The sequence below is a fragment of the Pelecanus crispus genome, chromosome 2, assembly GCF_030463565.1.
Source record: "Pelecanus crispus isolate bPelCri1 chromosome 2, bPelCri1.pri, whole genome shotgun sequence".
Taxonomy (NCBI): Eukaryota; Metazoa; Chordata; class Aves; order Pelecaniformes; family Pelecanidae; genus Pelecanus; species Pelecanus crispus.
Genome location: NC_134644.1, coordinates 44,438,828 through 44,454,628, shown reverse-complemented (window position 1 = coordinate 44,454,628; position 15,801 = coordinate 44,438,828).

Below are 15,801 nucleotides of genomic sequence, written 5' to 3'. Positions count from 1 at the left end.
TACGATAGACTATATAGTTTGCTTCAGAATGTAAATTGACAGTTTATGAGGGGGATTAGAAAGAGAGAGTTTTACTCCCTTAATACAGAATAATACAGTGACAGGGAACTATGGAAGGGTGTTCATCTACATTTGATTAATGCAAAGTGAATTTGCCAGTCTCCATTCAAAACTCCTGTATTTAGTTTCAGCTAAATGCTAGTTCTGAGATTTTGAGTGGGAACCCGACAGAAAAGTATTTTAGACTAATCTGTATACTATGTCGGAAGAAAATAGGCAAAAAAAGAAGACTTAGTGACACCAGTCAACAAAAATGTTTCTGCTTCATGATTTTGATAGCTGAAAAAGATACTGCTTTAGGACAGAAGTTATTTCTTGCATTGTATTACTTGAAACAGAGAGTATGACAAATTGCAGAACAGCTTAACTGCATTTGATAATTTGAAAGCAGAAGGCAGAATAGATTTAAAAGTAGTAAGATAAAATAATTTTCTCACAATTTTGGTCAGGATCTCTGGGGGAAGAGTAATAGCTGCAGATAACTTAATAAAATCACCCCCTCAAACAGTAGAGTAGTTCAAGTCCATTATTAAAATGTTTGAATGAATTAAAAAGATTGAAAAACACCTCACCAATCTAATTAATCAAGAAGTACTTCTGTATTTATAAGATCACATGCAATGAATAAAAGTGCTTATTTTAGGAAAGAATTAATGAGTAAAAACCTCAGACTGAATAGACCTAATCCCGAAAAGTTAAATGGAACTCCTTCAGATGTCTTTTGGAGTACCCTATAAACAGTGAATATTTTTAATCTCTTCATGCCTAAGCTGTTTTAAAGGCAGTAATTTTCTTTGTTGATCCATATTTCAGTGCAACTCTTAATAAATTTTTAATTTTTTTTTTTGAAACCAGAGGTAATTCCTCATCAATAGTTGCTTCATAATAACTTACAGTGTCTTGAATTTGCAATACTATGTGGTAGAAAGATCTGTGCTGCAGTTGTGCTCTAAAAGTATAGGTATTAAGTTATACTGGCAATGATATGATACTGGTTAAGTTGTAGATGTTGATCAGGGCATAGGTAGCTAAAAGTCAGTGCTTACTCAGCTGCTTAGAAGTTTGAGGAGAGGGAGGTTAAATGGGGAAAGAAAAAATGCTGTTGACTAGAAATGTATGGCTTAATGTCAATATAGGTAAAACCAGCAATGTTTTCTAGAATTCAGTTTAGTTTGGTGCATTTTAAAGAATTACTAGCTGTCCAGCGTGCCATGGGTGCCTTCCAAAGCTGCACTGAGATGTAACAGTGAAATCTTTTCAATCAAATTTTATATAAATGCTATACTCTCCAATTAATGGTTGCAAACTAATTCTGGAGCGCATGGTTTCCAACAGAACTGTGTGGGAGCCTGTGCACAGAATTCCTCCTTTCAAACAACTAGTTGTTGCACTGCACTGTGGTCTCTCTACAGTTGATCGTACAGCTGTTTATTTCTTCATATCCTGTTTTGACTCTGAATGCTGCATGCAGAATAGCAACCACTAGTGGCAACCCATGAAATTGTAGTCGTAATTTCCTACACCCCAGGAAGTTGCTGGGAAAATGTATTTTTAAAACACATGAAGGAAGCCCCTTGTAGGCAGTGTAGAGAGAAAGCACCGGTATACAGGAATCAAGCGAACCTCAGTATAAATTATACACTTGCACTGAGAAGTACGTAATGAAAATTGTCTCATCTGATCCTGTGTGATAATCTGTCGCCTTTACTCATCAGTTATCCATGGAAGATTTTTCATATATAGTCTTAGACGTGAGATATAATCCCTATTATGTGCGATGTCAGGAAATGTAGAACACTAAAAATAAAGTATGTTTGTCTCCATAGCACAGTGGAATGAAAACAGATGGTAGGCAGCACATATGGCTGCCAGAAGCTGGGAACACCCATTTGCAGAGTTCTTGCAGCTCAAAACAAAACAAGCCAAAACAAAGGAACTCCGGGGGGGGGGGGGCAGAGATTGTTCCAGGCAGATATCAGCATATCTGTCCTCTTCTCCATGCTTGCACTCCCCATTTCCTTACCTTCAGTTGCTTAAGCTAGGGATGGAAGTATACTACCAGTTAAGAATTTGATGTACCTTCTTAGTATGTGTCAAAACTTAACATTTGTTAAGTACAGACATTATTTAAAAACTCTAATTTCCACCATAGGTTCAAACTTCAGGTTTTGGACAAAATTTAAGATTTTGCCAGTGTTCTGTAAGCAATTCAACAACTTAAAAAATGTGTCAATGTTGAAGGAACTTCTGTATCATTGCTTCATATCATATGGAGGGTCAAGAAGCAAATTACAGACAGGTACTTCCTTAAACACAGTTGGTGGAATAGACCTAGGTCCTATCTATACTTTGAATATTTTTTAAAATTTATTCAATGTTGGCAGTAGTTCAGCTGACTTTGTGCTAGCTCTTAAGGTTCTTTTATGGGGTACTATTGTTGCCAGCAGTGCTTTATGCCTTGCAGCTTATGGCCTCTCTAAACAATAATCCGTGATACTATGTTTACTGATTGTTGGTCACATAGTGTTGTCAGTGTGGGTAGAATGAAAGAGTAAAGCACTAAAACCTGGGATAAGATTATGTGAAGGACAGTAAAGAGTCAAAAAAAAAGCTTTTTAATAGGTTGATACAGTTTCTTCTTCCCTGAAGTTACTAATTTCAGGAGCAGAATTTTGAGACCTCCCATTCTATAATATGGCACTTAGGAATGGCCAAGTAACAAGGCAAGGTGAAACTGCCTCAAGTATCTGTATTTTAGGTATACAGATATTTTGAAATGTGTAGGCGTTTAAATATGACTGTCTGCCTGTCTGAATAAGAGAACAGTTTTTTTTTCCTTTGTTTGGATTTTTATGTTTATTCTTGGGCTTTGTTTTTTATGGTAAGCTTTGTAATTAAGCTATTAGCTTCGTTTATGATTAGCCTGCTTCAGTTTCTGCAACTTTATCTTTTTCTACACATTGTCATCTAATTTAAAATACATTTTAATTTGCTTTGAATTTATATAGAGGGTTGCAACTGTATGGTAAAAATACTATGACAAAAATTAAGTTAGTTTCTTTACTTTTATTTGGTGAGAGGAGACAAAAGGGATTGATTAAAAATATTCAAACTCAGCAAAAAAAAAAAGCAATAGTAATTAAAAATGATGACACCCAGAAACCAACAAAAATACCAGGACTTAATAAAATTTAATGGGGGAAGAAAATGTAATGGACTATATAAGCTAGTGCTGACAAAAGTAACTTCCATGATTGACCCTGTTTTTGAGACATTTTTCTATGTCCTCATTTATATTTAGGTCACTGAAAATTTTCAGTAGGAGAAGAATGCTCAGAATAGTTAACAGCTTTTTTGAAAAGCAGTCTAAGATTTAAGGAATATCCATTTTTAAACATCTTTTATTTTTATTAGTCTAAGCTATAGAAATAATTTTAAAATTAAGAACAGGCTCCTACTGCTTGATATAGATTCATCCCTTTCTTTGTTCACTGAATAATCTGGTCTTTGATTTTGGAAAAAGTGTGTTTAGTGACATATTGTAACCAAGCGTTTTAAGGGCACGCTATCTAATGATTATGAGACTTCAGTGTGGCATTGAGCACCTACAGAGACTTGAAGGACTGAGTCTTAAGTACTGGCTAGCTATGGCCTTCTGTTAGAGATCTTATAAATGGGGGGAAAAGATAATTTCACTATGCATTTTGATTGTAATGTTTCAGTGTGTCTTCTGTTAATTTGATCCTTTTGTTACATAATGCTATGTGTTATTCCATATCCTTGGAACTTGAGTAATATAATGTATGTCTTCCATATCCTTGAAGTCCCAGGGGAACATATTTTCCCCCCAGAAGAACATCAACTAGCAGCTTACCTCTGTCACAATCAGGAGGAAATGCTGGACTTATTTTAGATAAGCACTTCGGATAACAACATGCAGACTCCCTTGTGAAACAGTCATAAGGAGACCAGCTGATGTAAGAAAATGAAGACATCCAAGAGCAATGTATAAGCAAACTCTTAGTAAAGTAGGTGGAACAGTTGATCACAGCCTCTTAAAGCAGATGGTAACAACAGCGAAGTACAGAATGGAGAGACTCGCTTCTTCCCTCTGCATTACCACTGCGATGAGAAGGATAGAAGGTAATGTAATGTGTGTCCATGCTTGCATTATATCAAAATTCAAAATAATGTAGAACAAAATAATGTAAAACTGCAGCAGTTTTTGCTTTTAGCCAAAGCATCAGGGAAATATATGGTATATTAAAAACAAAGTTCACCACTGGCAAAAAGATGTAAAACTTTATTGGCCAAAAGGGAAATGCCTGTTTGTGGACTGCATTAAGAATTCTGGAGCTGTTCTGGTTTGGTTTAGTAAGAAGCATGCCCCAAACTGGTTTTGATTTGGGTGTTTTCTTTTGTTTGGTTGTTCGGGTAGGAGTTTCTGCCTAAGGATACTTACTGATTTCCATGATGATGGTTTCAAAGAAAATAGGCCAAAAAACGATTTAAAATAACAGATTGGGATTAAAAGAAAAACTCCACAATGGAGGTAGCAGCACAAGCAGGAAGTGTTAGAGGCTGTGGTTTAATTGTAACTCGAGGATAGAAAAAAATAAGGTCAGGTTAATACTGATAAATGAGTGTCAGATTTGCATCATTTGGAGGTTTGTTTAGCAAACTAAGCTAACTGTTCCATTTTTTTATAAATCAAATGTTTTTTGAAAGGAAGTATTATCATTATGGAGCCTTACACAGGCAAACAGTGCCTTAAGCAAGTTCTTGCTCAAGTGTCAGAGCTGTGTATGAACTGCCTTTATAAGAAGTTTTCTCAGTCCCAGCAATATTGTTAGTGGTGCCAGTTATTTCTCTACTTCAAAGTCAGTATTTGGTGATTATTTTTTTTTAAATATAAATCCATTTGACTTTTTTTTTTAACAAGCGTGTGAAAACCCAGGGTTCAAGTTCCGTGCAACGGACATTGCAATTTTTCTTGACTATGCACTGTGACTAGCTGTATTCTGCAACTTGATTTTATAGTTTTGTTTCAGATTTTTAAGGCTTGCCGGTAATTCATAGTTGTATGCTGGTTTATTGCTGAAAAAGAATTAATGGATGACAGAAAGATATGAAGAAACGGGCATTCATCCAGTCCCAATATATAAATAAACTTCTGAAGACACAAGACGATTTACATGCATTTCTGGCCCACAGAAACAAAATCCATGATAGGAAACAGACGTTAAACAAGCGCTTGCCAGAGTACATTTACCTTTTTTAAACTTTTTATTGCATTTACTTCACATACAGGACTGATTACCGGTCATGTGAGGAAATTCAGCCTTTTGCAAATATTCAGTGAAAAATACAAAGTCCATCTGTGAACAGAGCGTGGAGGCAACATGTATGCTAGTGAAAGAGTGGTTGAAAGATTGGGTATGTGGGAAAAGAGAAAAGGAAATTATATAATTAATTTTTAAAGAACGGGAGATTTGCTGGCATGTGATAACAAATTCAGCGGAAATCAACTAGAACCTACTATACTCCAAGAACTGAACATTAAATCCATAACTGGGGAATATTTTTTTGCAAAAGTTGTGTGGAAGAGGCTCTCCAGTCATGTAGTGTTACTTGTAAGTCAAGCAGGAGTCACCGCTAGCAGTACTGATGAGTGGATTTTGTATTAAATACATATTAGAATGAGAAAACCGGCACTGTAACATAGGATTAGTTACATTAGTAATAAGAGGGATGTATTCTACAGTGCAGCATAATCAGATGCTTTGGCCATCTTTCGGAAGATTCCCTTGATTAACATGTGATGTCAGTTACCTCCTGGGGTAACCCTCCCTGTTGTCTTCACTCTTAAAAGCCCTTCCAGGTTTCCCTTCTAAACTAGCGGTCTTCATTCTTTGAAGCAGTCTCTGCAGTGGAAATCAAGGCAACTTTCAAGTGAGTCACAGGTAAGATCTGGAGGCTTCCACACCATCCCTGGATTCTCTCCTGTTCTTGCTTCCCGCGTGTCGCAGGCTGTTACTCCAGCCCCATATAGCCTCCACGCATTCCCCAGCTCATGATAGCTGCTGTTGCTTCTTCTCTGGAGGGCAGTGGGAGAAAGCACGCCATGGGGATGACAGTAGCATAGTCTGCTGAGTGACTTCCTTGGATGTGGTCCTCTGAATCTGCCACAGCCTTCATTGCTGCAAGAGTTTGTCCACCTCCTTGTATCATTTTAGTTCCTATTTGCTTTTTGCATCCATCCGTCCATCCCCCCCCATGGTATATTCACGGGACACCTGAATGCTCAGCCTGTATCATTCCAGTATCACGTTCCTCAGTAATCATCCCTCACTCTGGTGTCGTCTGATGTTCCCAGCATCGTTGCAGTTCCCAGCAGGTCTACTGGCCATCAGCCGCAGCCCGCTGCAGGCCTGGTAACAGGCCTTCCCTCACATCTTTTTGAGACTCACTGTCATTCAGGAGCCTGAGAGGTGAGGGGGGTGGTGTAAGGGGCCCTCAAAGCAGGGGAAAGAGAAGCAGCAGTCGTTCTAAGGGAAGGACATTAGGGCCAACATTAGAACCTGATGTTTTATTATGTTTATGCATATAGTTCAAAATGGCAATGATGCTCCCGACCAAATTAAATCAGCAGGTTTTACTTCTTGGGAAAAGTGTTCCTCACACCTCATAGAAACATTACAGAAGAACAGCTGTAGAAATCGCGCTGGAAACTCAAAGAACCGAATGAAGGATTACACATTATGTTTGCACGTTATGCTATGGATATGTGTTGTAACGGTATGAATGCTGTTAAACTTTCCATTTAACTCCAGAGGGTCACCCAAATACTAAATTGCAAATAGTATCTTTATTTCATGTCTTTTTGAAGGATTAACTATGGCTTTTTATAATCTGCAAAGACCTGTAGGAGTAAAAATGCAAAGCACAACATCCAACCCATTAACATGCTAATTCATTTAGAGGGAATTTAAAAAGCAGTTTCACTTATTACAGTATTTGCATCTTCATGCTACTCTGTTACAGAACCTGTTAAGCAAGCCGTGTCCCTGATGTAGTTAACAGCCCTGGAGGGAGCACCAACCTCATGGGAGATCATGGGGTATCCCCTCATGAACAGCATGGGAGTAGCATAGCTCAAGGGCGGGATGGCAGGCGCTGCAATCCTTGTGCTGCTCGTGAAATGCGGTACTTGATAACCGATCATAAATTAGCAGGGAAGATTTGAACATTAAACAGAAGCTGGAGAGAGGCTTGGGAGTGCCATGTTCTGCGTGTGCGCTCCGTGGGAGTATGTCTGTTGTTAATGGGCAGCTTGGGACTGCTGCGCGCTGTGCCGCACCATGGAGCCGATTGGCTTTGTGGCTAAAAGCAGTCGTGCTGGTTTGGTGAAGCAACTTAGAGCTGGAGCATGTGCCTTGGGTTATGTTGGATTGTTGTAGCTTGTGCTGCGTTCCCATGGGTTGGTTAATGTGCCTGCCTGTACGGCCTGTAACTGTGCTCTGTCTTTATGGTAATCTGAGAGCTGGCACCGTTCCTGCTTTGCTGTACTTTAACAGCAACTATCAGAAAAGAAAGGATTGTTTTTTGCTTTGAGTTCAATTCTGCAAGCAACTCAAAATTAGTAGCTTTTGTTGTTTGGGAGAATGGATGTTCTGATTAGAAAGATGAGGAAAACTTTATGGTTTAGTTTGAGAATTAAATGTCACAACGAACAATACATATGTAATCGATGTCTTAAAATTTAGCTATTCTGTGGTTTCAAGTAATTTCATCGTGTTTTCAGTCTTTATGCTAGTGTGCTCTTTCATCATCATTGCTCATGTCCCAGAGAACTGAGTCCAGAATATTTTGAGAGAAATTATAGAAAATAATGAGCAGCTGAAAAAAACCAGGTTGGCAAACCTGAAGAATTCACATGCATGCCTTTGGAACAAACAGATGCCTTTTCAATAAATTAAGGATAAGATGTAAAGTAAAAAAGGAGCTTCTGTGCTTCTCTATCATGAGTTACAAGAGAGAAATTAACTCAGCAGAAAATGTCATATTCAGTAGAGTGTCTGATATGCCTCAAAAGGTACGGGAACATAGAAGAACCTCTAAGAATATCTGTGTCTTTGGGTAAAGAGCTAACTTCATTGCTTTTTAGAACTCGTGGCAAGATAAATGGGATTCTGATACTTAGTGTCAAATAAAGTTTCCAAAAATACTGGGAAAGTTAGTGATACATAAATTGCATTTTCTAAGAGGAAGTGAAATGTCGAATGGAACAGAGACTGATACTGTGTTGCAAGTTTCTGGATAATGTGTATTGCCTTTTCATGAAAACCTGACAAATTCATAGCACTTAGTACCTGGAACTAAAAGAACATGAGCAGCAGTAACAGCCAAGGTAAAAGAAACCACACTACTTCCAGACTATTTAAAGAGCTACTTCCACTCTTCAAAGGCTTTCTGGTATAAAAGCTTCCAGCAGAAGAGCATATGTGGAATAACAAAGCTCAGTAAAAAAAACAACTAACAGAAAAAAGGTGTGTTATTACAGTTCTATAGCAGAACAGTAACAACTTTGGCATGAGTTTACTATGAGACGTGGTACACAAAAATGTATTCTCTCTAGCTGTTGTGTAAGAACACAATGTATGACTAAGTTCCTTACAAAATTAGTTTTAAAAGAATGCAGAGTATGATTATTGTATAACAGTTAATGGATTTGTTGCAAAAATCGATATGCTGCATTTTTCATACTTAGGTCTGTCAGTAAGCAGTACTATAAAACATACAATGTCTTTTCTTAAGGTTCTTTGCTTCATAGTTTGGAAGGAATGTGGGAATATTCTAAAAGAAATGCATCGATGAAGAACACTTTAAGTTAAATGCACAGTAGATTTCAAAAAGAAATGTATAAAATAATGAGGGCTACTGCTTCCATATTCTTTGGGTTAAAAAACCCCCACAGGAATACCTATATCAAAGCAAGTTACTTTTAACACATCACGTAGATGAAAAACCTTTTTCTAGAACATGAAAACGAATTCACTAAGTATTAAAGCACGTATATTCAAAGTCATTCAAATGATTGTTTTCCTCCCTCACAGGTGACAGCCAGGAATCCTAAATCTAAGAAATGCTGTGATCCGCATTCGGCCTTCTGAGGTGCTCAGAAAAGGAGATGTGCTCTTAGAAGCCATGCTGGACTGAAGATGACCTAGACTGAGATTCCCAAATTCTAATACACATGTGCCATAGCAAAGTGCTGCCTATATAGTTCCTGAGTAGTCAAGCACGTTGTCCTGGCCAATACTGAAAGCTGTTGCTACTGCAACTTCTGCTACCTCTACCAACGGTGGCTACAGTCATCGTGAGCAAGATGCATATACGAATCACTGATCTGGATGTTTTCACTTCACCTAAAGACTGAGGTAATGTGTTCTTACTTTTCTTTAAGAAAAACAGGAGGACGCTAAGGAGCATGAAGAATCTACAGAGGTAAATGGGAGCAATATAAAGTAGGTAGTGGAAAGAGAAAATAAGCATTGTTAGTTCGGTAAAAATAGAACAGGAGACCATAACCTAAACATAAAAACATATTTAATTTGTTGCATTTGGTACTTTATTTACCCATTCTCCTAATAAATACAGCAAGAATGAAATGCTAAGCAGAAACACTGCTATTGAAACAAGTAACTGAAGACAGCTGCGTGGTACCTTAGAGAGAAACATTCAAGACCCAGAAATACCAAAATGTTAAAGGATCTAAAGGGATAACAAAAGATTTTAAATGCTTTTCTGATCTTCTTTGCTTAATATGAATATCTAATGAAAATAGGAAAGTGCATGAAGCAGCTAGCAGTGATCACTTTTAAACACTGCTTTTCTAATCTTCCAAGCTGTTGAATTACACAATTCCTATTGAAATAAATAGGAGCTGCTGCTGCTGAGCTCTGTTACAAATTAGGTCACCTGAGAAATTGTTGGATAGCTGATCTGAAACAAGTAATTGTTAGGCAGTTGTAAGTTCAGATAATGCTTACATTTAAGACTAAGTAGGTGGCTGAGCCTAGTGTACATTTTACCTGTTCAGCTGTACAACCCTCTTTCCTATTTTTTTTAATTCAAGTATACATCTGATCTTTGTAATCACTTTCTCAAAGGCTTCTGAAAAATTTGTTCTCAAAAGCCTAAGAATTGTCTACTAACATAGGTAATCTGAAACAATGCATTAGAGCAAATGGATTTTTTTAGTAAACAGGTTGCTGGAAAGATAAACAACTTGAGTCAGCCAGAAAAGAATATTCACAAATACAATACTATTGTATAAACTTCCTCTTCTAAACTGCTTTGTAATTGTCAGAAGCACACAGTAAGCACATTCCCTGTGCTGTGGGCTATAAAACAGGAATTCAAATTTTAGGGCATCTAGTACCAAATCAAAAACATCATGGTCTAGTGATTCAAAGCACTGAGCCAGTATAAACTCAAGCTGCCAGTACACTTTTGCTCGAAGGGGTTGTTCAGTAATTTGTAGGATAGGTAACTTCAAACTGTCTGTTTGTCTGTGGTTCTGCTATTCTGTGTCTGACTGGACCCTTCATAGTTAGCCCAGATTTTTCTTTTTGGTCGTTCCTTCTTTTTGTCTTCCTTTTCTGTACTCAAATGTATTGTTCATTGATGATGTCCTTACATGTGCCTACCCCCAGCCCTCTTTCAGTTGGATCTTCACAGGACATTCACTCAACTCTTTTTGTTCATCTTTGCTTCAGATCTTCAGTTATCCAAATATTCCAAAACTTGCGGCCTCCTTCTCTTTTTCTCTTTGACCTCAGCATAAGCTATGTGGACGCACTGGCTGTATCTTAATGTCATGCTCTACATCAGTGGCTCTAAGCGGACACTGTACCATCTGCCTCTCAAGTCTTCCCTGAGACTTTCCTCTTCTTGGATTACCACAAGAACCACACAACCTAATTTTGAGAAAGGAAATGCCAATGCACGTCCTGACATAGTTGTCATCAATTCCAGTCAAAACTGGTGGTAAAATGAAGCTGTGCAAGAAAGCTTCCGCTTTCCATTTCCCCCTAGTAATTACTAATCATATATCAAAACAGAGATAATGCGTCAGAGGTGATTGAATTTTAGCTCAAGAGAGCAAAGTACCATCTCTTTAGACATTTCCCAGAATAGTGGGCTTGTCTGTTGGCTGCATCAGTCATTGCTTTTTTCTCCACAGATACCTTGTATAATAACAACTCCTTCGCCTTCGTCCCAGGAATGAGTAGACATGACTTTCTGCTATTAGGAAGCAGTCTTGATACTCATTCTGGTTCCATCATGGATTTCTGTCTGGAAGGCTGGAGAAATACACTGCTAATGGGGACTTTCAATGAGCAAGAAGGGTCTTGCTGGGTAAAAATGAATCGCCGCTCACATTTTCTTGTCCAAGGAGTCTTGGGTGAACTGCTAGAAACAAAACTACATGGCTTGGCCAGAAAGATATTCCCCTTTGGAAAGAGCAAGCTCCTGTTCAGAGGGACAGGAAGAAAGGGGATATGTGTTTAACACACAGAAAAGCTACCCAAGTGAGGAAAGCCTAGCATGCTTCACTGCATTCATTACACTGAGCTCAAGGGAGGCAGGCACTTACTGAATAGCATGGCATCTCCAAAACCTTGCTGGCTGTTTGTATTCTCCACGCTAATGAACAATGCCATAATGCAGTTGGTGATTTCCAGCCTCCAAATGATTGCAGCAATCTGCCTCTCAGATCAGTACAACTCTGCTGATGGACATTTTTATGCCATCTACGTTCAACACAGATCTCCAAAACGGTTGCCTTCTCTATGTTTCTTTCCGTTGGCTTTATCCCCTGAGCATTTGCAGGTCTTCCCACTGCCACCAACTCTTTGAAAAAACTGAGATGTTAATAGCGTGGATGTTCATTTTATTCATCTTGAGAATTCCTCCCAGCAGGGCCAGCTCAACCTCCTTTGCTTCATCTCTGCATGCACCTTCTCTTGCTGTATGTGGTAGCTGCGCAAGAAAGCTTTCTGCTAGACAAGGAATTTCAACACAAATGTGTTTAATTTCTATGACTGTCTCCTGCCTGAGCAGCAACTCTGCTTATGCTGCTTAGCAAAAGCATATTGCAGTTTAAGCCTGAATTGACAGTGAGTAGACTAGATGGACTTGGATACTAAAGCACTTCTAGTCACAGATAAATATTTAATGTTAACAAGTGACGCGACTTCCCTGTTTTGCGGGAGAGACCGGGCAGTCCAGGAGAGAGGCCAAGCGAGTCAGTGTGACTGTCTCTAACGCACCCTGCCTCTGTGTCGGTGGGGGGAGATAGTGCGGTCCGGAAGGAAGTCAGGTGGGTCGGTACAGCGGTCCCAGCCGTGTGGTGAGCAGTCCAGGTGTGGGTGCCTGGGGTCCCCACTGCTAACCCTGGGGCTTCTGCTGGACCTCTTCCGCAGCAACACCCCATCAGCAGCGCTCAGAGCCTGCCCTGCTGGAAAGTTCTCCACACCTCGGCAACAGCACAGCAATTAATAAGTTAGTTACAGGGGAGTAACTGGAGGGTAAACAGAGTTTAGCCAGTCCAAACCCTATGGCAAACTGTCACAAAGTGGCACATTGTTCTTGGAGGATTAGGGTGGAAATGGCAACCTGACAATGACCTGGTGTTTCTCAAGAGACTGGTTGTGGAACAGTCTGACCCCAGGAACAACTACGGACAAACATGCCGGATACAACGGGCAGATGTGTTAAGTCCCAGACACAGTTCAGATGAGAGTGTCAGGCAGCGCACTGACAGTGTACACCCACAGAAAACCACCAGCGTGTGCTCTTGCTAGTTCAGCGGTGTTGTTTGAAACACAGTTGTGTAAATATGCGTGACCTGGCTAAATTTGTATCGTCAGGTGATCCAGCAGAGGGTAGACTTTTCTTCATTGCCTTGGAACCATGGCCTGAAATTCATTCAGAATCAAGGCAGTACAGGTATGTTGATAACTGTGATATTGTACTACCATAATCCTACTCAATAATTTGATCGGTTATTTCACAATTATGTTAACGAATTATGGTAACATTTTAAAGTGTGGTAGAACATGGAAATTTCTTTCTTGCAAATGTAAATACTTGATATTGAAGTATGCAATGGTTGTTTATATGTTATTACAACTGTATACAATGTGGAATGTATAGTGTAATGGGTATCAACTTAGTTTCATAAATATTTTAGATCAAAATCACAAATTACACTTTTTCCTGTGTAGTTTGCAGAAAACTGAGAGCTGTGATCACTCATTTAGGTAAGTGATTGTATCTGAGTGTGTTCTTAGAGTAGATAAATGCACATAGTTTCACAAATAGGCAAGTTTTATGCCCTTTTAAGCCTGATTCTAGAAAAGCCACAAAGAAAGAGGAGGTTTTATTAAACAGCAAGTAAATTAGAATAGAACCAGCAAATAACTTACAATAGATGGGAAGTTTGTACATACTAAGTATAGAAAAATTTTAAAGATCATACATACAGCTGTCTTACCGCTAAAATAATTAAACACAAAATAATGTTACTGTAAATATTTTCCTTACTAAAAACAATTAAATACTGAAGCCAGTAGTGAAACGGGTTTAAGTAGACAATTGTTTTGAAAATCTGTAGGGTACTTCTATTTACATTACCGTCTCCAGCTATGAGAACAAGCACATCTCCAATGAATTGAAATAAGAATTTTGTGTATATCATCTCAAGGGGATTATTAATTTAAAATGTCACACACTAAATGTAAAGTATTTGACATAAACTGATAGTACATGATTGGGGCAGGTGGCATCCAGCAAAGAAATCCCACTCCTTTCAAAATGTTACGGTGCTTAAATTTGATTCATGCTTAAATCTAATTCTATGTTTGTTTTAGCAGGAACCACTTGAAATGTGATGAACAGTCTAGTTTCACTTCTTCACCTCTGAACTCCACAGAGGCAGCTGCTTGTAGTCTCATGAGAACTTTGTCACACAATCCTACATGGCTAGGAATGCACCCACTCAACATACACATAGAAGTATTAAGGATAAAACCAATATAAACAGCAAGCCAGTAACGTGTCGTGCAGGTAGCGTAGTATATGATGAGAATGAAATGAAAAGCAACTTGGACAAAGTAATTTCAAAGACTAAAGAAAATGCTTGGAGGAACGTCAGCCTTTCCTCCTAGATTCACTCTAGCATGACACATAGACTGAACATGTCTGACCATGCACATGCAAAGATCAGCAACTCCCAGGAACAAACAAACTCCCTCTGTCTTTCTGTAATGTATATAGAACTGGCTGTCTTCAAGCTAGATCGCTATCTACTACTTGGCTCAGGATAAATGAGTGCAAAAGGCGTACTCCCCACACCGAGAACAGCCTATTTACTAAACAGCTGGAGCTGATCAGAAGGTACTACACTGATGTTTGTGACTTGTTCTCTTTCTGCTGTATGCATTAATGGTTCTCTGCCAATGCAAAAAAGCTTTGAACAAATGCACTCATGCTGTTTTCCCTGGTCGTCCCGATATTCGTTGTAGGAGCCCTGGTTCACTATACATGATTCATTTTACAGGTCCTACATATAAATTTGAGAGTTGGAAAAAAAACCCCATTCTAATCAGCAGGCTCAAAACTCTGAAGCACTAGGCAGAGCCCTGCAAGTGTTACCTTATTCTTGTCCTGCAAGAAACACTCTTTCTTATCTTGCCCAAAGTAGAAGAAAACACAGCCTACAGCTCAGAGGTACAAAACTGGGCTGGAATAGATAACTAGCTGTCCCTCCTAGGCAGATGCCATTATTTTCTGTAATCCCTGTGCAGCACTTAGATATTAGCTTAATAGGTTCCTTACAAACTGGCAGAGTAAAATTATGCTAAATAAGCAATATTTACTAGAAATTCTTCTGATCCTTCCCTTGAGGCATAATTGAACATTACAACTGACTCCTCAAAGGCGGCTGCTCCATTTCCAATCCCTTTACTTCTTAGGAAAAGCATTTTGCAAAAGGAAAAACCTTTAAATTATTACTATTCAGTTGAAATTATTCTCTTCAGATAGGAATTTGTCCACAAACTCAGATGCAGTGCTCCTACTAATCCCTCCTTTTGTGACTTTACATTGGGAATAATTCAAGGAGTGGAACAGGCTGGACTAGGTAGGTCTTTTGCATTTCACACAGCAAAATGAAAATTACTAATTCAGAAGCTGCATGTCGTGAAGCATTTTTTTAAGCTTGTAAAAAATCTATGACCGTAATACCTACGGTCATATATATTTTACTTTTGGTGGGAAGTATCTTAAATTGTATTTTTCACACTCGTACCTAAAATGACATTAATTTTAGGCTTCATACACACACCATTGAGGCCTAGGAAGTAGACGCTATGTTACACCACAGGATTTTTGTTCAAAATGGCAAATATTTCAGAACAGTGTTGCATACTGCGTACAGAACGAGGTGCTTTATTATGTGATCCTTTAATAAGGCAACGTATCACTGACCGAAAGCAGACTTAACACGGTGATGCTCAAAAGCTTTCCAAATAGTAGCAGAATAGAGTTAGGTGAGATATCCGAGATTAAAGAACCCCTCAGGCTGATTATCAGGGTCCAGAAGAGGGCGGTGGTTTGTGAACACTCTCCTGCCCGGAGCATCAGGACTTTAACCCTGTTCAAAATGCTGCA